Below are 23,980 nucleotides of genomic sequence, written 5' to 3'. Positions count from 1 at the left end.
ATGCATCTTGGGAAATGCAGTCAGATTAGTTTTACATTAACAAATGTAATCAGTGTATTTCACCTTAGTAGGTGAGCAAGTGCTGTGTATCTCAGGAGAAGTGTTTCTGGGTATCTCAGTGTATGTATCACAAGGTGTGTTAGTGCTTCTATCACTATGTGCCTGGGTGTGTCAGTGTATGTATCAGTGTCTATCTGGGTGTGTCAGTGTATGCATGAGTGTGTGTCTGGGTGTGTTAATATATGTATCAGTAAGTGTCTGGGTGCATTGGTGTATGTATCAGTGTGTGCTTGGGTGTGTCAGTGTATGCATGAGTGTGCCTGGGCATGTTAGTCTTTGCATGAGTGTTTGGGTATGTTAGTGTATGCATGAGTGTGTACCTGGCTGTGTTAGGGTAAGCATCAGTGTGTGGCTGGATGTGTCAGTGTATGTATCAGTGTGTAACCAGCTGTTTTACTATATGTATGACTTTCTGCCTTAGGTATCTTAGCATATGTAACAGTATGTGCCTTGGTGTGTTATTCTATGCATAAGTGAGTGTCTGGGTGTGTTATTGTGTGCATGAGAGTATGCCTGGGTCTGTTAGTGTACCCATGTGTGTGTGCCTGCTGTGGTACTGTAAGCATCAGTGTGTGGCTGGGTGTCTCAGTGTATGTATTAGTGTGTGCCTGGATGTCTCAGTGTGTGTATCATTGTGTATTATTTTGCATGCCTCACAGCTTGCCTGGGTGTGTCAGTGTGTGTATTAGTGTGTGCCTGGATGTCTCAGTGTGTGTATCGTTGTGTATCTGTGTGTGTTAGCACATGCATCAGTGTTTGCCTGGGTGTGTCAGTGTATGTATCAGCGTCTGACTGGGTGTGTTAGTGTAAGTGTAACTGTGTGCCTATGTTTGTAAGTCTATGCATGAGTGTCTGCCTGGCTATGTTAGAGTACATATCAGTGTGTGCCTGGCTGTGTCAGTGTTTATTTTACTGTGTGCCTTTGTGTGTCACTCTATGCATAAGTGTTTGCCTGGGTATATAAGCTTACGCATGAATGTGTCCTGCATGTGTCAGTATATGCATATGTGTTTCCCTAGCTGTGTTTTCATTAGCGTGTATCAGTATAATTAGCTATGTCTACTGGGGTATATTTATGGATGGCCAATGAATGAAGAAAGATGTATTTAATTACGTATATTACCACAATAAATAGGTCCTTTGATCTGTGTAAAAAGAAAGAAAAGCTAAATAGAAGTTAAAGTTTCATATTATAAATGTCTGTAATAAAGTTTTGCAATCTGTAATAAAAAAGCTTTTATTAATAATAAAACATAAGCAATTAATATAATTGTGTAGCAATTATACAGATTATTTAAGCATCTCATGTTCCCTTTTTCACTGTTCTCAGCTTCCATAATTTTACACCATAAATTAAGTGTTGTGCAGATACTCATCACTAAACAGTGTGGGAAAAACAATCATATAGGCTGTGAAAAAAAGCCCATAAGTGCATAGTATATTATTTTAAATTAGCATTGCAATGTGTCACACTCACAATAAAATAATTACATAACTGTTTTGCCCACACTTATTAAATATTGTAGTAGATATAAGCTTGATAGAAGTATTTTTCTATAGTAAGAGTGTTATAACTAAATTACTATGTATGAATGATAGCAATAGATGTAAAGCCTTATAAAGACATCACCCTAGGTAGGCCTCATGATATTGCAGAATCTGGTAATCTATTAAACAGGAGTAGAGCATGTCAGTGTTTGAATTCTTTGTATGATTTCAGAGCTGTTCTTGAAACGTGTTTGATTGTGACTATCTTCTCATGATATTTTGACCATCCAAATATGTTTTTAAGTTTAAAAAGTTGAGCAATATTTGTTTCTTCATAAAATAGTTGTTTGTCCTGGTTTGTAGTTTTTGATGTGTGTTTCCAATTTAGTGCTATCTCTGTTGTTTTGTTCCAAGAATAAGTGCACTTCAAGATTTGAAATCTCTTATAAAGACATCACCCTTGGTAGGCCTTATGCTGTCTTATCTTATTAGAAGTTCTGGAAGTATACTATTCCATTTTTTCAGTAGTAATCCTCCTTAGAACTTTGGTTCAAGTAGGAAAAGGTAAGACTTTGACAGTTTACAAGATAATCTCTGCTTGAATGTAAGGTTGCTGCCATTACAGTCTGTCTGACAGTTGTATGTTTTTTAAGTAGATGGTGTGGTATCCAGATTTAATACTTAGTCCTTCATGAAAAGTAATGACTATCCAGCTATATGTTTTACCAGAAATCGAGATTTGTCCAGCTTCAACATTTGTAATTTGTGTTTCAAATTTAGTTCCATCTGCAGTGCATCGCTGTAGCACTAGGAAGATATACTTGCCAGTTCTTCTTATATTCAAAGTTGATAGACGATCTGAGTTACATTTTGTGCAGGTGTTATTCTGAGAGACATCTTTAAACAGTTTCATAAAAACTGACAGTTTTACAGTCTGGTATAGTTGAGTATATAAACCCTTATAAATCTGTTTGTGTTTTTGAAGAAAAAGAACAATTTTCACAGTCATGCTGCCACGAGTAAGTAAGTCCAAATAGGTCTTCAATTGGTACCATCTCTTCTTCTAAGATACCAAGTACGACCATCATAAATTCTTGTGCATTTTCTTGAGTGTTTTGCATGAAGTGCACAGATCCCATGCCCACTTCTAGAGGCTCTCTAATATGAGATACAAAATGCGCTATAGTTCTATCACTTCACATACGTTCTAACAAAGTGAAGAATGCAGAGCTCAACTGTTTGTCTTTTGTTTGTTTAATTGTGTGAACCACATAAGGTAAAGAGAACAGTAAAGAGAACCGTGCATTGAGAATTGAATTGGCATAGCAGTTGACTCCAGAGGGGTTTGACAATTGGTAACCAACAATTTCACCAACAGTCTTACTATTTTCTCCTCCAAAACTTTATTTTCTCTTTCTTGAACTTTATTTGAGTAATGTCAGTGTCATCCTGTGAAATCTCTCATTTCGGTATGATTCTAGACTTTTTGTAAACTGGATACTGTCCCAAATGAGTAGTATATAGGCTGACTAAAAGAATATACTCTTTTACACAACTTGAATCAGCATTTAGTTTGCTGTCAACAAACTCTATGAGGTACAAATCAGAAAAAGTTATAACCTGTGACAATACTACATATGAAATACCTTTTTTGAAAAATTTACTACCATTGTTAATGAATGCTGCATCTACACAGATTTATGGATTGTTACTACATATGCGAGAGATACTGGGCACTGTGTCCTTTAGAAGCAAGAAACCAGTGACAGATCTTTCTATCTTGTTTACACCTTCAAATTGATCAAACCTAAGAGCTAGGCATTCAACCTCATGTCTATTCGTATACACAACAAAATCAACTACCCATGGCTCCTTTAACTAATAATTCCTCAAAATATAAATTATGCTGCAATATTACCCTACAGTTTTAACAAACATGTCAACACTTCTCTAATTCCACAGTTTTGCAAGCAGATTTCTCCAAAGAATCCAATTTTGAGTGTATCTTTTCAATCAACAGTATTGTCACTCCTTGGTGTTCCATTTTATTGTTTGCTGTTGGATTTTTATGTTTATTATCCATTTGTAGCAATTATTAATTTAAGGAGATACATGCTTGAAAAGTAGGAATTAGATACATAATGTATTATTGTTCTTGAATAAAGCCAAACATTAGTTGTGCTGCAGAACCTTTTGAAGGAAATATGTTCTTTATAAGCCGAGCATCAGGGTACCTCGGTTTGATTTCCTCAGGAGCAGAAGATAACTCCTCTGTCCCAACCCAGACTACTAGCAACGAGTTTGAACCTTCGTATTGATCACCCTGGAAGGGGAAAGGGGAATGGGATTTAGAGAGACTGCCTTAGAGATGATGTATGTCAATACTAAGTCTTCATCTTCACAACTATGATTGGATAACGGCACCTGAAAAAAGTCACATTCATAGTTACTAGGGACACACTATATCAGTTACTATGCTTTCTATTCTGTTAACCTTTATTTTCTCTAATAATTAATGTTATTCTCACCCTGAGCTCCCTGAGGTCTTATTTCTCTCTATTGGTGTATTTGAATATTATTGATATGATAGTGAACTTCGTTGAATGGATGTCAAACACGAAGAGTTTATCAGCACTTTCTTAATTAATTTGTTGCATTGCTATATATATATATATATATATATATATATATATATATATATATATATATATATAGTTATTTTTTGGTTGAGTTAAAATTTGTAAGGAATATTTCCTCTTGACTGTCTTATAAGTGCTGTATTTGTAAATGCTTACTTGTTATAGTTTGTTTCTTCCATAAGCTCGATAGAGATGTCAGGAACTTTTGTGTTTGTAAATGCTTATTTGTTAAAGTTTGTTTCTTCCTTAAGCTTGATGGAGCAGTCAAGAACTTTTGTATTTGTAAATGCTTATTTGTTATATTTTGTTTCTCCCATAAGCTCGAGAGCGCTGTCAAGAACTTTTGTATTTCTAAAGCTTATTTGCTATAGTTTGTTTCTTCAATAAGCTTGATGGCACTGTCTAGGACTTTGGTATTGGAAAATGTTTATTCGTTACTGTTCGTTTCTTCAATAAGCTAAATAGAGCTGTCAAGGACTTTGGTTTCTGTAAATGCTTATTTGCTATTGTACATTCCTGCCATAAAATCTGTAGAATTGCCAACCCTCTCGCCTGCAGCAATACTTGTTCTCCTCTGACTATACCTATAGCGGATAACAGTTATCTGTAAAATTGCATTCAACATTTAGTTTTCCTCAAAAGACGTTTACCTCTGAAAGTGCGCTCTCTCGACACAGCTGGTTCCTGTCAAACCTCAGTTGAAGTGTGAAGCTTCCAAGCAGCGCGCGCGTATCCTAGCAACTAAACTGAATGCAACACTAGTACTGCAACTTAACCATCTGGACTCGCGTAGGCCATCTTGGATTTCTCTCTTTGACTCTTTCCTTGTATTAAACGTAATACTACTTGGCAAACCTTCTTTCAGCTAGGAAGTTTCTGTCTCCACTGTGGATACCTTTTTGCCTGCATTCTTATTAGTTTTCTTAGATGTTTTACTGATTCAGCATGGCAAGTTTGTGTGGTCATGACACCGAGTTTGCAAGCAACATTTTCATTCTTTTGACAGTACTCCTACACTAATATCCTTCAGAACATTTCCATATTGCATATCAGATGTGTGACACATATTTCTAATTAGTTCTTTTAATTGGAAATTCAACCAAATGTTCACATTTCCAATACTTCCTACATAATTTTGAGTTTCTTCATGTAAACGTGTCGTAAACACGGGCATCCTTTCATGGGGGCAAGTTCCAATAAAACACAAAAAACAATTACATGATTTTTTTCAAAAAGTACATCATACTCTGTCTTCAATATATGTTGACTTCTCAAATAAGCAAAGGAGAGCATTACATTTGAGACCACGCTCACCTCATAAATGATTAAAAGTTTATTTTTTTTTATTTAACTCGGGATACTTTGTGCCGAGCTACACCAGATAACTTTTCGTACTCCTGTTTATTATTGTGGTCAACAGGTAGCATAAGTAGATGATGCAAAGTAATTCCTATGATGTTGTGTGCAGCTACTCCATTAGGTGCTATTACTACACATGATAAGTGGTTAGAATTTCGATTGAAAAGCTTTTCCCAATGCCAGCCTGTCCACTGACATTCAAAAGATTTGGCTAAAAAACTGAACGTTTATAATGAGTTTTTTTCATGGAGGAATCCATGTTCTATTTTCTCTTTGACTTCCATATAGATATATTTCTTTCTGCAAATCATTCAATTGTCCAACTAACTGTTCCAAGTTAACATTTTCTTCTTTCTCTTGCCTGTTGCATTGCTGTTTTCACCTCATCTATGGCTATGGCAGCTTCATTTTTAATTATTGGCTGTCAAAGAGGATCTTAACTGAGAGGTCCAGAACTCTGACTGCTTTGTGAACTGTCCTTTGCTATCTCTGTAGCAATTGTTTCCTCTTGTTCTTCATTTACATTTTTAGGTAGTTGGGAAATATTGGGCACACAATGCTGTCTTTTACAGCATTAAAAGAGTCTTGATTTCTGTCATATTGTCCTAGTAAATCAGTTTCAGAACGCCGAGGCCTGAAAGATGGAAAAGTGATAAATAGAAAAACTTTTTTTTTCTCAGCAGTTTGACACCAAGGTTTTTTGTGGTTTATTAAAATACTTTTTGCATTTGGAACCAAACAACCGTAGCTACCAACTACAGCATACTTCCCTTCATCAATGTTCTATATAACATTTTTTCTGAACCTACAGTGTTGCAGAATTTGATAACGACACACGTTTTCAAGGTGTGGACTTCTTCTGGGAAAGTAGTCATCCAACATATTTGTTTTTATAATATCTCTACTCTCTGGATCAACCTCTGCTAGGTGTTGAATTTCTGGAAAAGACTTCACTACTCTGTTTGACATGTTGGCAAGTGGCAAGGCCTTGCACCCTCCAGGATCTGCATCACAGGGCACAAAGCCCCTTCCAGAACCAGTGGAAGAAGGCATCCAATCACCCCCTCCTTGCCAGGATGAAGCACACTGGGCACAAGCCCCCCTCCAGAACCAGTGGCCTTGCACTCCCCAGGACTAAGCAGTGGGCACACCACCCACTTAAGAGACTGTGGCCTTGCTCTCCCCAGGACCAAGCAATGGGCACACCACCCATTTGAGAGACTGTGGCTTTGCACTCCCAGGTCCAAGCAGTGGGCACATCACCCACTTGACAGACTGTGGCTTTGCACTCCAGGACACCTCAGAGTGCATGTAGCCCCTCCAGAAACAGTGGCGTTGTACTATCTTCCAGCTGAGGTGCCCCCCCTTCCCCTTCCCCCTGAGGTGCTTGTGTATTTTTGACCTGATGCCCCAGCAGTGTTCTCTCCATATTGAGGCAGGAGTCAAGTGGGGCCTTCGCCTATGTGATATGGCCCTGTGGGCCACGAACATTTTGAACTGGGCAGTGTCCCTCAATTTGTATATATTGTAGATACTGTTTTGTGTTTGGAGGACGTATTTCTCAAAATGTATATTATTATACTCACTTTACTCACTTCCTTTTGTCCTTGCGTTATTCCTGAGGGGTACAGTGTTGATATGTAATGTTGGTGCATCTGTTTGTGTTTATGGTGTTGGGGGTGGGGGTGGGGGTGTTGAGTGTTGCATGCATGCGTCACTCTCTTTTTCCTCCCACCCTCCCTTGTGTGCTAAGTGTGGTACTCATCGTAGTTCGTCTTTCCCGCTGTTTGTGTTCCTGATGTAGGAGGAGGTAACCAGCATGGGTAACACCTGTAGTTCGGGCTCCATGCCGTTGTGGTTCTTCCTTGAGTGTCCAGAGGTGAGTTGTTTCCCTTTTGTGTACTGTTTCCGCAGTGCTTTTGATGGCGTTGGTACCGCCCCGGAAAAGGTGGCGGATTGACTTGTTGTAAAAGGGTGGGCGGTACATTGTCTTCCACCTGGCTGTTAGCGGTTACCACCATGGGGCTTGCTTCTACCGCCGTTGCGGTCGGTGTGTTAAAGTGGCTGTCTGTGTGGCCGGTTTCCGTTGTGGTCATAATTCAATTTTTTTTACTGCCGGCCTGTTGGCAGTATTACCGCCGCTTAATCACTGACCACCATGGTTGTAATGAGGGCCTTTGTCTCCTTTTGCCAAAATCGGATTTTCTCTTCTTTTCCTACCTGCCTGAGCCTTATATGAGTCTTTTGCTTGGGTGATGTTTCTTCTAGCTCTAACTCACGTGTGCCCGACTTGTTTCTGCCTTGTTTTTCTTGTTTTCGCCCCTTGTGCGCTCCCCCTTGCAGTCCTCTCCCTGCCGCTGCCTCCCTGCGGCCCCACCCCCCTCGCGCCCCCATTCGCCGCTCCCTCCCGCCTCCCGCCTCCCAGCTGCTCCTCCCTCCCCCTCCCTTCTTAATGGCTGGCGCTGCGCGTCGCGAGTGAGCGACCTCTGACCTGTTTTTGGTCCAGAGCTCGCCCCCACGTCTGCAGCACCAACCTGCTGTCTCCTGCCTCTGACCCCCGCCCACGCTGCTGCTAGCGTGTTCGAGGACCTCCTCCACCCGCAGGCATCCTCCTGCGCCTCATCCCTGGTGTCTAGTGGGCTCTAGTAAGCTTCACTTGACCCGTGTGCCGCTTTCCGCCGTCCAGTAAGTGTTTCTATTTTTTCAGCGCCTTGCCTTCTTGCGCTTCTGCCCCCGTCGTGCCCCTTCTGATTGTGCCACTTTTCGCCGTCTTGTAAGTGCTTTCTATTGTTTTTTTCAAGCGCCTTGCTTCCTGCGCATCTGCCCCCGTTGTGCCCCTCTGATTGCTGTACCCCGACTGTATTTTGTGCCATTAGTGTAAAGAGGCAAACCCGTCCGCGCCTGGACCGCGCCCAGCGCCACCCCCCCTGGGCCTCACGCCCCCGCACCCCATGCCGTCGCTACTCGGCCAGCGAACTCCTCGCCCTCAACCCTGGCCCCTCCTCAGAGTGCTTCCTGGCCACCCCGAAGCACACCAAAGGACCTTTTTCCTGTGCACCTGCAACTTCACCTGCAACAAAACAACGAAACCAGCAACAACCAACACAAACCACCTGCACTGCATCCTCCTCAACACACGCTCCGCACGAAAGCATGCCATCGAACTCTGGGACCTGCTTGACACCACCGCCCCAGACGTAGCCTTCCTGACCGAAACCTGGTGGAACGACTCCTCGGCCCCTGACATCGCCATCGCCATCCCTGACGGCTACAAGATCACCAGAAGAGATCTCACCAACGGAATCAGCCGAGGAATAGCCATCGCCCACAAATCTACCCTTAAGATCCACACCCACACGGACGACACCCTCAAGACAGCCGAACACCTTCACTTCCAGATTCACACAGACCCCAACACTACCCTCAGAGGAACCCTCATATACCGCCCTCCAGGACCTAGAGCCCTCTTCAGCGACGCCGTCTCCGACCTCGCAAGCACCCACGCCCTCGCCTCTTCAGACTACATCCTCCTGGGAGACCTAAACTTCCACCTGGAGAACAAGAATGACGTCAATACAGCATCGCTGACTACCAACCTTTCCAACCTCGGACTCCGTCAGCTGGTCAACACTCCCACCCACATCGCCGGCCACACCCTTGACCCACTCTTCACTTCAAGCAACCACATCTCTTTCAGCCACACCTCCGAACTCCACTGGACCGACCATCACAGCGTCCATTTCTCCTTCAAGAAAAACACCGAACACCACCGCACTCCTCTACCGCCTCACCGCCGCTGGGGAAAAGTCACCGAAGATCAACTTACCAACACCCTCGCCAAAAACCCACCACCCGACCCCACCGACCCGGACTCCGCCGCCATCAACCTCCAACAATGGATCCTCAACTGCGCCAACATCCTAGCCCCGCTCAAGAAACCCACCGCCAACCAAGAAAAGAAAAAAACAGCCTGGTTCACAAACGAACTAACCACCTCCAAACGCACCTGCCAGAAACTCAAGAAAAAATGGATCCTCGAGCGCACACCCGAGAACCTCGCTACCCTCAAGGAAGCCAACCGTGAACACCACCAACGGATCCGACTCGCGAAGCGCTCCCACTTCACAGAACGCCTCAACAACAACGCTCACGACTGCAAGGAACTCTTCGGCATTGTGAAGGAACTCGCCAACTCCAACGCCATTGTCAACGACATCCCTCCATCCCAGAAACTCTGCGACGATCTCTCCACCTTCTTCTAACAGAAAATTGCAGCCATCCACGACAGCTTCAACACCTCACCTCCGCCAGACCCCACCCCCAACAACTCCTCCCACGCCGACCACATCACCACCTGGACCCAAGTAGACGACGCCGAAACCCTAAAGACCATGAACTCCATCCACTCAGGATCTCCCTCTGACCCCTGCCCACATCACGTGTTCAACAAAGCCGACGTCACCATCGCCCCCACACTCCGAAAGATCATCAACCTCTCCTTCAACACCGCTACCTTCCCGGACAGCTGGAAGCACGCAGAAATCCAACCCCTCCTCAAGAAACCTAAGGCTGACCTCAACGATCTCAAAAACTACCGACCGATCTCCCTCCTCCCTTTCCCAGCGAAAGTCATCGAGAAGATCGTCAACGCACAGCTCGCCCACTACCTAGAAGACAACTCCATCCTTGACCCCTCCCAATCTGGCTTCAGACGAAACCACAGCACAGAGACTGCACTCCTCGCCGCCACAGATGACATCAGACTACAAATGGACAACGGCGAAACCTCAGCCCTGATCCTCCTAGACCTATCAGCCGCCTTCGATACAGTCTGCCACCGCATCCTACTAACCCGCTTACACGAAGTCGGCATCCAAGAAAAGGCCCTCAAATGGATCTCATCCTTTCTCTCCGGCAGAACCCAGAGGGTCCGACTCTCACCTTTCCGCTCCAATGCCACCAACCTCATCTGCGGCGTACCCCAAGGCTCCTCACTAAGCCCAACGCTGTTCAACGTCTACATGGCCCCCCTAGCACAACTGGCCCGCCAGCACAACCTCAGCATCCTCACCTACGCCGACGACACCCAACTCGTCCTCTCCCTGACCAAAGATCCTCTCACCGCCAAAGCCAACCTCCACGAGGGACTGAAATCCATCGCTGAGTGGATGAACAACAGCCGCCTGAAACTCAACTCCGACAAGACGGAAGTCCTCATCATCGGGCGCACCCCCTCGGCCTGGAACGACTCGTGGTGGCCCATCGCCCTGGGCCCCCCACCCACCCCAGCCAGCCACGCACATAATCTCGGCTTCATCCTCGACTCCACCATCACCATGTCCAAACAGGTCAACGCAGTCTCATCCTCCTGTTTTAACACCCTCCGAATGCTCCGCAGGATCTTCAAGTGGATTCCAACAGGAACCAGAAAGACAGTGACCCAAGCCCTCGTCAGTAGCAGACTCGACTACGGCAACGCACTCTACACAGGCATCCCAACAAAAGACATCAAACGACTCCAACGCATCCAGAACGCATCCGCCCGCCTGATCCTCGACATACCCCGCCGATGTCACATCTCCCCTCACCTGAAGGACCTCCACTGGCTCCCCGTGGACAAGAGGATCACCTTTAAACTCCTCACCCACGCACACAAGGCTCTACACGACACCGGACCCGCCTACCTGAACACCAAACTCAACTTCTACGTTCCCTCACGTCAACTACGCTCTGCCAACCTTGCCCTCGCCATCGTCCCCCGAATCCAGCGCAAGACCTCTGGCGGCAGATCCTTCTCCTACCTCGCCACCAAAACCTGGAACTCACTCCCGACCTCACTGCGCCAGACCCAGGACCTCCTCACCTTCAGGAGACTCCTCAAGACATGGCTCTTCGAACGATAGCAGCACCCATCCCCCCCCTAGCGCCTCGAAACCCTAACGGGTACATAGCGCGCTTTATAAATTATTGAATGATTGATTGATTGTAATCTCTTCACCATCTCTTCTACTGCAGGTACTGAGTCATCTTTTTTACCTAAAATTACATTAGGATGCCTACCTTGATTTAGATAAAAGGGGGTGAACCTAGTGGTGGAATGAACAGCATTATTATAAGCAAATTCAGCTGCCCAATCCAATTCTGGCCATTCCTTGTCTTGATCAAATAAATAGAGTCTTAAATATTGTTCTAATTCTTGATTCACTCTCTCTGTTTGCCCATCTGTTTTGGGATGATAACTGGTAGGGTTACGTGACTCAATTCCTAATCACTTAGTAAAGGCCTTCCAAAAGCGAGAAACAAATTGGGACCACCTGTCTGAAACAAGAATTTTTAGAACCCCATGAGAGCGTACTATATGTTGTGTAAACAACTGAGCAACTTGTGGGGCTCGAGGAATTTCTTTTAAAGGAATGAAATGTGCCATATTAGTGAAAGTAAACACAAAAACTTAGATAGCATTAAAACCTTGACTACTAGGGAGATCCGCTATGAGATCCATAGTAACAGTATGCCAAGGATTGGGTGCTGTGGGTAAGGGTCTTAAAAGACCTTGTGCAGCTATTCTACTGGATTTTCCTCTTAGACATTTGACATTTGTCACAAGTTGACACGTTGGCGGTCATTCTGACCGCGGCGGTCGGCGGTCGCCGTCTGCCAAGCGGTTCCCGCCGAAAGACCGCACCGCGGTCAAAAGACCGCGGCGGTCATTCCGGCTTTCCCGCTGGGCCGGCGGGCGACCGCCAGAAAACCGCCGGCCGGGCCAGCGGGACAGCCCCTTCAACAATGAAGCCGGCTCGGAATGGAGCCGGCGGAGTTGAAGGGGTGCGACGGGTGCAGTGGCACCCGTCGCGATTTTCACTGTCTGCTAAGCAGGCAGTGAAAATCTTTGTGGGGCCCTGTTAGGGGGCCCCTGCACTGCCCATGCCAGTGGCATGGGCAAGGGAAAGCCCCTGCAACGAGGAAGCCGGCTCCGAATGGAGCCGGCGGAGTTGCAGGGGTGCGACGGGTGCAGTGGCACCCGTCGCGATTTTCACTGTCTGCAAAGCAGACAGTGAAAATCTTTGTGGGGCCCTGTTAGGGGGCCCCTGCACTGCCCATGCCAGTGGCATGGGCAGTGCAGGGGCCCCCAGGGGCCCCACGGCACCCGTTCCCGCCATCCTGGTTCCGGCGGTGGACACCGCCAGAAACAGGCTGGCGGTAAGGGGGTCGGAATCCCCATGGCGGTGCTGCAAGCAGCGCCGCCATGGCGGGTTCCCTGGGCCAGCGGGAAACCGGCGGGAAACCGCTGGCTCCCCTTTTCCGACCGCGGCTTTACCGCCGCGGTCAGAATCGCCCAGGAAGCACAGCCAGCCTGTTGGCGGTGCTTCCGCCGCACTCCGCCATGGCGGTCATGGACCGCCAAGGTCAGAATGACCCCCATACTGTCTTGTTTGAGTTTTCATTTGTGGCCACCAAAAAGTTTGTTGTATCAAATTCTGAGTCTTTTGAATTCCATTATTTCGAGCCAACTGGTCATCATGACAGGCCTGAAGATTTTTTTTCTTGCAGCTCCATGGTCGGCACATACAGTGCACCTTTATAATATGGCAAGCCATTCTTGATTTCTCTTTCTGGGTCTTCTTTGGACCACTTCAGCATTCCTTCAGGTGCTAAGTTTTCTTGGATTTCTTTGGTCAAATCTTCATACCGTATGGTTGATATAAACTTCTCTTGTGGAATGATCGGATCTTTTTCTGGAAGCTCTTTAAATGTACTGATATAAATTTGAGACAGAGCATCTGCCTTGCCATTTGCTTTTCCTGGTCTAACGGTGATAACAAAATCGAAGTCTGCAAAATAAAAGGACCAACACGGTTGTCTTGCTGTTGATGTTCGAGCTGATTTTAAAAACTGTAGAGTTCGGTGGTCCGTGTAGACGGTCACTTTATGCTTAGCTCCCAAAATATAATGTCTCCATTTACAAAAGGTTTCTTTGACCGCCAACAGCTCCTTATCCGCAAAGGAATAGTTTATCTCTGGTGGAGTTAATTTTCGAGAGAAATAGGCAGCTGGATGTATTTTACCTCTATCTGTATATCGCTGGGAAAGAATACCTCCTATGGCAACATCTGAAGCATCTGCCTCCACATAATAAGGCTCACCTGGATTGGGGTGGAGCAATATTGGAGCTGTGATGAAGGAATTTTTCAAAAAATTAAAAGCATTATCTGCTTCTTTTGTCCACTCAAACTTCACTCCTTTCTTTAACAAACAAGAAATGGGAGTAACTTTTTTAGAAAAATTTGATATGAATCTTCAATAAAAATTGGTGAACCCAAGAAACTCTGGATTTCCTTGACGTTACAAGGAGAAGGCACATTTTGTACTGTCTTTATCTTAGCTGGGTCCATAGTTACTCCTTCCAGTGACAAAATGAATCCTAAGAACTCTACTCATTCTCCATGAAATGTACACTTCTCCAATTTCACATAAAGATGGTGCTCTTGCAGTCTCGTAAGGATGGATCGAGCATGGGAAACATGTTCCTGCATATTATCGAAAAAAACTGAATATCATCTATATATACCACAGCTATCCTGTCAAGGAATTCTCGTAATATGTCATTAACGAAATGCTGGAAAGCTGCAGGAGCATTGCATAAACCATAAGGTATCACCTGATATTCAAATAATCTATACAGAGTTCAAAAGGCTGTTATCCTTTCATCTCCAGATGCCACTCGTATCAAATGATATGCTCCTCGCAAATCCAATTTGGTGTACATTTTAACATTTTTTACTTGGTCTAATAGAACTGACACCAAAGGCAGCGGGGATCGATTCTTGATGGTAACCTGATTGAGGGCTCGGTAATCAATGCAAGTTCGAAGTCCCACATCCTTCTTTGGTATGAAACATAGTGGGGATGAAACGGGGGATTGAGAAGGGTGAATATAAACCCATTAGCAAGATATTGATCCAAATACTCCTTCAAATGTTGGTTCTCTGCTTCGGTCAATGCGTATATTCGGATACATGGCAATATCGCTCCCGGCTCCAGTTCAATCTTGCAGTCATAAGGTCAGTGTGGCGGCAATTTCTCAGCCTCCTTTTTGTCAAAGACTGAAACTAAATCTTCATATTCCTTCGGGATTTCTGTTGTTTCAAGTGTACAGATCATTGGAGAATGTGAGGATAAGCAGGCCGCTAGGTACTTTGTGAACGCTTCTGCTTCACCATGAAAGCAATTCTCTTTACAGTAGGAGGAATTCATTTTGATTGTTCTCCTACTCAAATGAATTTGAGGATTATGTTCAGTAAGCCAGGGCAGACCCAGAATTAGTTGAAATTGTGGTGCATCGATTAAATTAAAAATGATCTGTTCCTGATGTCCACCAAAGCCTTGCAATTGAATTGGTTCAGTTTTATGAGTAATTGGACCTGAAGAAAGACTGGTACCATCAACAGCTCTTACTACTTCCAGAGTTGATTTCTTAACAAATCGAATTCCCATCTTATGAGCATATTTGATATCTCAAAATTGCCTGTAGCTCCAGCATCAATCATAACTGATATTCCCTGAATTTCCTTTTCAGGCGTCTTGACTCAGAAGGTTTGTACCAAATGTGGCGCTGCTGTCTGTAAGGTATTTGCCACTCGCTGTTCTGAGTGAGTTTTCTTGGGTTCTGCTTTCATCAGGGCAACTCCCCCTACTGTTGAAGCTGGCCTTTTCCTGACTGAATAGTCTTTGGTTTCTTGGGGCAGTTTTTAACAAAATGTCTAGACGCGCCACAGTATAAAAACAGTTGATTCATTCTTCTTTTTTCTTTCTCTTCCTTAGATAACGGACCTCAAATGGAAATAATTTGCATTGGCTCTTCCACTGTTATCCCTTCTCCTGCTCTCGTATGATCATTGTTTACTCGATCAAATTTCAGAGGAAGAGGCCGATAATCTTCTCTTTTCTGCTTTGCGTTCGGTTAACCAATGGTCAATCTGCAGTACAAGATCAATTAGCTCTGAGATTTCAGTGGGTCTATTTGGAACTTGCGCTAAGGCATCTTTCAATTCATCCTTAAACCCACGATAAAATATGGTGGCTCTTTTTTATTCTGGCCAAGCGGTTTCTACTATTAGTTTATTGAAATGAGCCGGATAGGCTACTAGATCTTTATTACCTTGCCTTATTTCCAATAGCTCATTGTCAGTGGCTTGAGCCACAGTTCGGCGATCAAACTCTTCTTTGAAATTTTGAAAATTATATAAAACAGGATCATTTCAGAAAACTATTGGCATGGACCATGCAGCTGCTTTACCTGTCAGATAAGACAATATAAATGCCACCTTGGACTGGTCTTCGGAAAAAATGATGGGTCTACATAAAATTGCAATGAACATTCAGTTAGAAAAACTTGTGCCTTATTTAGATCTGCACCAAAACACTCAGGTTGGGCCAGAGGAATAATAGGGGAAATAGCATGGATCACTTGAGTGGATATTCCTGTGGACTGTGAAGGGCTAGGGGTCTGTGAAAATGCAGAATCACTAGAGTTGGATGTGTTTCCTAACTCATTTATTTGTTGTTTTATTTGGACTGTTTCTTCTATGGTATTATTTAGTTATTTCTGCAGTCCTTCCAAAATAGTGGCTAATGCCTTTACATCAATTCCTTCTGCCATTCTGCTCAGGAGGAAATCTGTTTTCCCTAAAATTAGGGTGGCACTTCAATCAGTCTGGGATACCTTGGTTTGATTTCCTCAGGAGTAGAAGATAACTCCTCAGTCTCAACCCAGACTACTCGCAACAAGTTTGAACCTTCATATTGAATACCCTGGAAGGGGAAAAGGGAATGGTAATTAGAGAGACTGCCTCAGAGATTATGTACGTCAATACTCAGTCTGCCTCCTCACGTCTATGATTGGATAACGGCACCTGAAAAAAGTCACAGTTAGTAGGGACACACTACATCAGTTACTATGCCTTCTATTCTATTAACCTTTATTTTCTCTAATAATTAATGTTATTCTCTGAGGTCTTGATTCTCTCTATTGGTGTATTAGAATATTATTGATGTGATAATGAACTTCGTTGAATGGATGTCAATTAAACACAAAGAGCTTCTCAGAACTTTCTTAATTAATTTGTTGCGTTGCTACATATATATATATATAGTTTTTTTGGGTTGAATTAGAATTGATAAGGTATATTTGCTCTTTTCCTCTTGACTGTCTTATAAGTGCTGTATTTGTAAATGCTTACTTGTTATAGTTCATTTCTTACATAAGCTTGATAGCGCTGTCAGGAACTTTTGTATTTGTAAATGCTTATTTGTTAAAGTTTGTTTCTTCCTTAAGCTCGATTGAGCTGTCAAGACCTTTTGTATGTGTAAATGCTTATTTGTTATAGTTTGTTTCTTCCATAAGCTTGATAGTGCTGTCAAGAACTTTTGTATTTGTAAATGCTTATTTGTTTTAGTTCGTTTCTTCCATAAGCTCGAAAGCGCTGTCAAGAACTTTTGTATTTGTAAATGCTTATTTGTTATAGTTCATCACTTCAATAAACTTGATGGAGCTGTCTAGGACTTTGGTATTGGTAAATGTTTATTCGTTATTTTTTGTTTCTTCATAAAACTCGATGGAGGTGTCAAGGACTTTGTTGTCTGTAAATGCTTATTCGCTATTGTACATTCCTGCCATAAACTCTGTGGAATTGCCAACCCTGTAGATAGCTGCAATACTTGTTCTCCTTGGACTATACCTATAGCAGTTAACTTTTATCTGTAAAATTGCAATTGACATGTAGTGTTCCTCAAGACGTTTACCTCAAAAGCGTGCTCTCTCCACACAGCTGATTCCTGTCAAACCTCAGTTGAAGTGGGAAGCTTCCAAGCAGCGCGCGCGCATCATCGCAACTAAATTGAATGCAACACTGGTACTGCAACTTAACCTTCTGGACTCGCGTCAGCCATCTTGGATTTCTCTCTTTGACTCTTTCCTTGTATTAAACTTAATACTGCTTGGCAAACCTTATTCCAGCTAGGACGTCGCTGTCTCCACTGTGGATACCTTTTTCCCTGCATTCTTATTGGTTTTCTTAGACGTATTACTGATTCAGCATGGCAAGTTTGTGTGGTCATGACACTGAGTTTGCAAGCAACATTTTCCTTCTTTTGACAGTACTCTTACACTAATATCCTTCAGAATATTTCCATATTGCATATCAGATGTGTGACACATATTTCTAATTAGTTCTTTGTATTGGATATTCAACCAAATGTTCACATTCCCAATACTTACTACTGAATTTTGAGTTTCTTCATGTAAACATGTTGTAAATACAGGCATCCTTTCATGGCGGCAAGTTCCAATAAAACACAAAAAACTATTACATGATTTTCTCCAAAAAGTACATCATACTCTGTCTCCAATATATGTTGACTTCTCAAATGGGCAAAGGAGAACCTTACATTTGAGACCATGCTCATCTCATAAATGATTAAAAGTTTCTTTTTTTTCTTCTTTAACTCAGGAAACTTCGTGCTGAGCTACACCAGATAACATTTGGTACTCCTGTTTAGTATTGTGTTCAACAGGTAGCATAAGTAGACGATGCAAGGTAATTCCTATGATGTTGGGTTCATCTAATCCAGTAGGTGCTATTACTATACATGATATAATGGAGTCTGTAGTCCTCCGTAGATAAGTGGTTAGAATTTCAATTAAAAAGCTCTTCCCAGTGCCAGCCTGTCAACTGACATTCAAAAGATTTGGCTAACAAATTGAACATTTACAATGAGTTTTCTTTCATGGAGGAATCCATGTTATGTTTCTTCTTTGACTTCCATATATATATTTCTTTTCACAAATCATTCAGTTGTCCAACTAACTGTTCCAAGTTAACTTTCTCTTGCTTGTTGCATTGCTGTCTTTACCTCATCTATGGCTACGGCAGCTTCATTTTTAATTATTGGCTGTCAAAGAGGATCTTGACTCAGAGGTCCAGAACTCTGACTGCTTTGTGAACTGTCCTTTGCTATCTCAGAACCAATTGTTTCCTCTTGTTCTTCATTTACATTTTTAGGTAGTTGGGAAATATTGGGCACACAATGCTGTCTTTTCAGCATTAAAAGAGTCTTGGTTTCTGTCATATTGTCCTAGTAAATCAGTTTCAGAACGCCAAGGCTTAAAAGTTATAAAAGTGATAAATAGAAAAACTATTTTTTTCTCAGCAGTTTGACAAATAGGTTTTCTGTGGTTTATTAAAATACTTTTTGGATTTGGAACCAAACAACCATAGCTACCAACTACAGCATACTTCCCTTCATCAATGTTTTCTATCACATTGTTTCTGAACCTACAGTGTTGCAGCATTTCATAATGACACATGTTTTCAAGGTGTGGACTTCTTCTGTGAAAGTAGGCATCTAACATATTTGTTTTTATAATATCTTTACTCTCTGGCTCAACCTCTGCTAGGTGCTGGATTTCTGGGAAAGACTTCACCACTCTGTTTCACATGTTGGCACGTGGCAAGGCCTAGACTAACCCAAGTAATTCCTTTAGACTTTGAGTACAAGCTACCTGAACTTAGCCTGTCATAGCGCTGAAAGGAACTTATCTCTCTATGTGGAAGCATTGTCAAGCTGAAGTTGTATAATTTCTTAGACAGGGATTTTTCTGCAGAAATCTCCTCCCACATATCCTTCATCTCTATTTTCTATGGCTTTGTGATAAACAAAGTGACATAGCAAGCAACAGCAATGGAGTTGTCTGCAAGAAATTGTATGCCCATATTTGCATTCTTTAATTTCAGAATAGCAGGATTATACTCATTAATGTACTTGTAGGCCACTGATCTTCTCAGATTATATGTATTTTTTGTTGATTTATATTGCCAGTGTATGCCTGACTGCAGATAAAAAGCTGCACACTCTTCCTTTAGAAATAATAGGTCTTGGCTCTCCAAACCGATACCTTGTATTCAATTGTTCTTTACATCTGTATCTTCAGCGGCAATACTTGCCACATCTATGTGTTTGGAAACATAGAACTTGCTGTCTTAGGCCTTGTCTTCATTGTCTTTCGGAATGGTGTATGTAACATACTATTCTATAAAAGATAATAATACAGAGTCATCACTATCAGTTCCAATTTTTGGTGCATCCTTTCTCCATAGAGAATATGTATATGAGGAGCACCTCTTGCATGGTACTCTGTGTCAAAAGAAATCTGTAACTTCACCAGCATTGCCTGAAATGTGTGTTTGCAAAACCTACACACATTACCAGGATTCAAAGAGTAAAGTTCCCCTGCTGTGTTCAAATTAATATCCTTAATGTTAGAGTTTGCTTCTCTTATAAACTAAAGTAAATCATCCCATGCATAATCTGCACAGCTAATTGTGGCAATCCAAGTAGGTGCACCTAAGTTTCGGAGCATACATGTAAGTTATCCATGACATTGATACCAATATGCATTCGTTCCACATTGATGTGCCATCACATTATTGGGTTGTTCTTTAGGTGCTCATCCTTACCTTGCACTTTGTCAACAAAGTCCCTTGAAGAGAGATTTTATAGATTAACTCATATATTTAGAATATGGCTCACAGCTTAACAAAGTCCAGACACGTCACTCTGAAATAATAGATAGAATATATGAGGAATATACTGTTGAAACCTAGGGTTCCTCTGAATGCAGTCTTGTTGACCTGTTCTCAGCTGCCGGTATTTGTACTGGTCAGTGTCGGGCACACAGCAGCTCCTTTAATCGGTGGTATGCGTAGCCTAAAAGAATGTGTGCTGCATCCCAAATAACTGCTAGTTCTTCAGAGAGTCCACTGCCTTCCTGCATGCTTGTAGCCCTGAATCCCACTTACCTGGTTTTGTTGTCTTTGCTCTGTCTTCTCTGGGCTCCTGCTGGTGTCCTTCTCCAGCATTTTGCTGCAGCCCTCAACAATTTCGGCTGCTTTTCCTGGAATCGTAGCAGGTTTGTCCTTGCTGTCAGGTCCATTGGGCTTCATGCTCCTTTGTGGTGTCTTCATTGGAATCCTGGTTACCTGCAACTTCGAAAGACAACAAGTAAGCGGTAATTCTGTTTCTCTGGGTGATGTGCTGTTAGCGTTTTGCAAAAAATAAATAAAGTACATATCTGAAGATTTCTGGAGCCAAAGAGGTGAACTGAGGCATGAAGCAATTAAACATTCATTGAGGGTGATTTGGTGAATTTGGCAATGAACAATCTGAAAGAAGAAATAAAACTGATAAATGTGAATTTGCATATGGGGTTAAAAAACGAACTGTGATTTGAATGTACAAAAAATACAATCAGTATTCTTGCTACTTTTCATTTCAACAATGATTCAGTAAGATCAAGGTTGATTTAGGAACCAGAAAGTAGAGAATTGTCACATTGATGGATAGATAAAAGTTACGAAGAGTATATCACACTGAGACACATTATGGTGAGTAAGTAGTCATGTAAACAGACTCCTCAGACTTACTGATCTAGTTCTGTTTTGTAGGGTGAGCAAGCATAACTCTGGCACATCCAACTCACTAAGCTAGGAGAAAGAGATATTAGGTGATTTGGGTCACATTTAAGTATACTCACAATTCCTATATTGCTACATACTAAAACTTATCATTTGTTGTAGGTACAGAGGAGGCAAGCATCTGAAGTCGTCAGGTGCCAGTCTGGTGTTTGCATTGTCCTAACTTCATCCCTTCAACCCAATGAGTCAGCCTATATCGTTATTACTACCAGTCTGACTTGCTGGGAGGAAGGGAATTATCTTCGTGCACATTTCATTCCTGTGAAAAGGTAACAATCCTGACAGTCTGTTGTCGTATCTGCCACTTACTCCTGTGGGAAATAGCTGTGGAAATCAGTGAGCCTCTAAACGTGTTTCCCACACTCACTGGAGCTCATGTAGCTTGTTTCATTTGAAACAGATCAATGCCATCCCCCGCAGCTTCTTTGGAATTAGTTGATGGATACTATAGAGCTCATATATTTCTTCTGATTTCTGTTTATCCACCTTTTATTTGTCCACTTGATTGTAGTGATTCATCATCAATTCAAGTTACATCTCCAATAAAATCAAGTTTTTGTACTTTATTTACATCTCTTGGCACTTTTTTATTTTTTTGTTGACACTCCATTTACTAGAATGATGAGTGGTTCATCAACATATCTTTCAATACTCACAGTGTCAATATTTGTTTTAATCTAGAGGTAAGTAGACAACTCATCTATTAAATCATTTCTGTACCTCTGTTGCTGGATGTTTCCCTGTCTTTGGTTCCATTTAACCTATTTCTTGAAATGGATGTATAGATTGAATGAGAATTGATTCATACACATTTAATTGTTCAAGTTCTTGTGGGATCAGTACAAATTCTAATCTGTTATGTATTGTTCCAGCTGGCATTTTATTATCCTCTAATTTATCATAGCAATATTTATATATTGATTGCTTTGTGGCTAAATCTAAGTGTTCTTCTACAAACAAATATGTACCAAATCCCTGCCACTTATCTCTGTTTCCTTACTCAGTTTTAGAAAATGCAATTTGTTAGAAATGGGGTTTCTGGTTGGGTAAGGTATGCACCTAAGCTAGGCAGAATCCACCCACTCTAGTCAGGGCAAGGGAGTTACACGTCCAAGATATCCCCTGCTCACCCCCTTGGTAGCTTGACATGAGCAGTCAGGCCTATCCCAGAGGCAATGTGTAAAGCGTTTGCACAACACACACAACACACGTGATGCACTATCCCCATCACAAAGGAAACACAACACCAAGTTATATATAAATAAACTTTATTGTACACAAAATAATTATTAGACCAAACACATGTCAGTAATATCCTGCTACCCAAGCAGTTGTCAGAACTTTACACCATAGTTACTCTGAAAAGATCAGCAGTAGTCACACGTAACACACAGGTTATATATTATACTGCAACATAAGCAGTAGTCAGGAATCACACTAGTTGGGGTGCGTAGTTTGGCCACGAGTTAAGATGGACGCCTTGGACCAGAGCTCTGCGGATCGGCGGGCCTTGGGCCGGGGGCGGCGGTGTTGCGCAGGCACTGGGCACTCCGCCTTGAGCACCAGAGGAGCGCTGGATGTCGCTGCTGCCGGGGGTGCCGTATTATGGATGGGGGAAGAGCCCGGCACCCCTGTTGGAGGCGTGAGTGGGAGAGCGGCATGCGATTGCGCACCGAGCCACCGCCTCGTGTGCTCCTGAGGCCCGACACGAGGTGGATTGTGCAGGGAGAGCGGCTCAGAGCGCCCCGGGGAGGAACGCGTGCAGCGGATTGTGACTCACTGGAGCCCGAGCATTATTAGCACAGCTCGCGGCTCCGCCCACCGTCTTTGCGTGCCTGCATCCAGGTCAGCCTCACCTGCTTCCCTCACCCCCCTCATGGATTGTGCTGCACAGGGGATGGGGATTCTGCGAGCCATGGGTCCGGCACGCCATTAATCACGGAATAAGGGAGTCTTGGGGGGTGATGACACAGCCCCCTACCCACTTCCACATATCATCTCCGACCTCCCCTTCCCCCCAAGGCTGCCTAATGGGGGTGTAATAATACCGGTGCATTTTGGACGTGGTGACTCTGCGGCAACGGCCTGGCACTGCCAGGAGAGGCCCTGACCAGTGTCAGCGAGGAGGGACACGTGGCCAGGAGCCAGCAGGAATTGTGGACAGGGTCGAGACCCATCGTGGAGTAGAGCCTTTCGGGACTGAGAGGTGGATTTGCAGGCGAGGTGAACTGTGGGCCCCTCCCCGTACCGTGCAGGTGGAACGTGGGGAACCAATTGGAGCTGCCAGGGGAGCAGCGTCCGCGCCATTGAACAACTGCAATGCTATAAGCAGTGGTCCGCAGGATGGAGGGCCCATGGGTTGGGAGAGGCTACCTTGCCATCGGACCGCCTGAGGCTTTCTGGTAAAGATGCTTCCCTTCTCAACTGACTCTGAGCCCCTGGGACCTGCACCCTCCATTCCTCTCCTGTTCTCTACCCTCTGTCTGAGGGCATTGCAGTAGTTACTTACCGGACCTTGCTGGGCACTGGACATAGAGCGTAGGGCATTGAGTGTCTCCTCCCTCCCCCCCTCGCCTTCTACCGTGTCATTTGCTCACCCGCAACCGTCTAGCGCTTCGCCAACCGCTCTTCAACAGGAATCTCTCCCCCTTCCGCAGTCTACCGGACCACACTCATGACTGGGAGTCTGCGATGCATGGTGGTAGGACGTCAGGCAAGCAATCAGGTAAACTATCCCAGCAATTGCTCTTCTCGGAAGCTCTAAAAAATTTGAGAGCACTGTCACCCACCTCGGAGCTGCGGGCACTCACTCCACCTGGTATCATGACAGAACCAGCACAGGGAGCCACTATGGACGCATTTTACAGGAGATTTCGGTGGTGGGTCACAGGCTGGAGGGGA

The sequence above is a fragment of the Pleurodeles waltl genome, chromosome 12, assembly GCF_031143425.1.
Source record: "Pleurodeles waltl isolate 20211129_DDA chromosome 12, aPleWal1.hap1.20221129, whole genome shotgun sequence".
NCBI lineage: Eukaryota > Metazoa > Chordata > Amphibia > Caudata > Salamandridae > Pleurodeles > Pleurodeles waltl.
The sequence above is the reverse complement of the archived record's forward strand: the minus strand, read 5'-3'. Positions refer to the sequence as shown.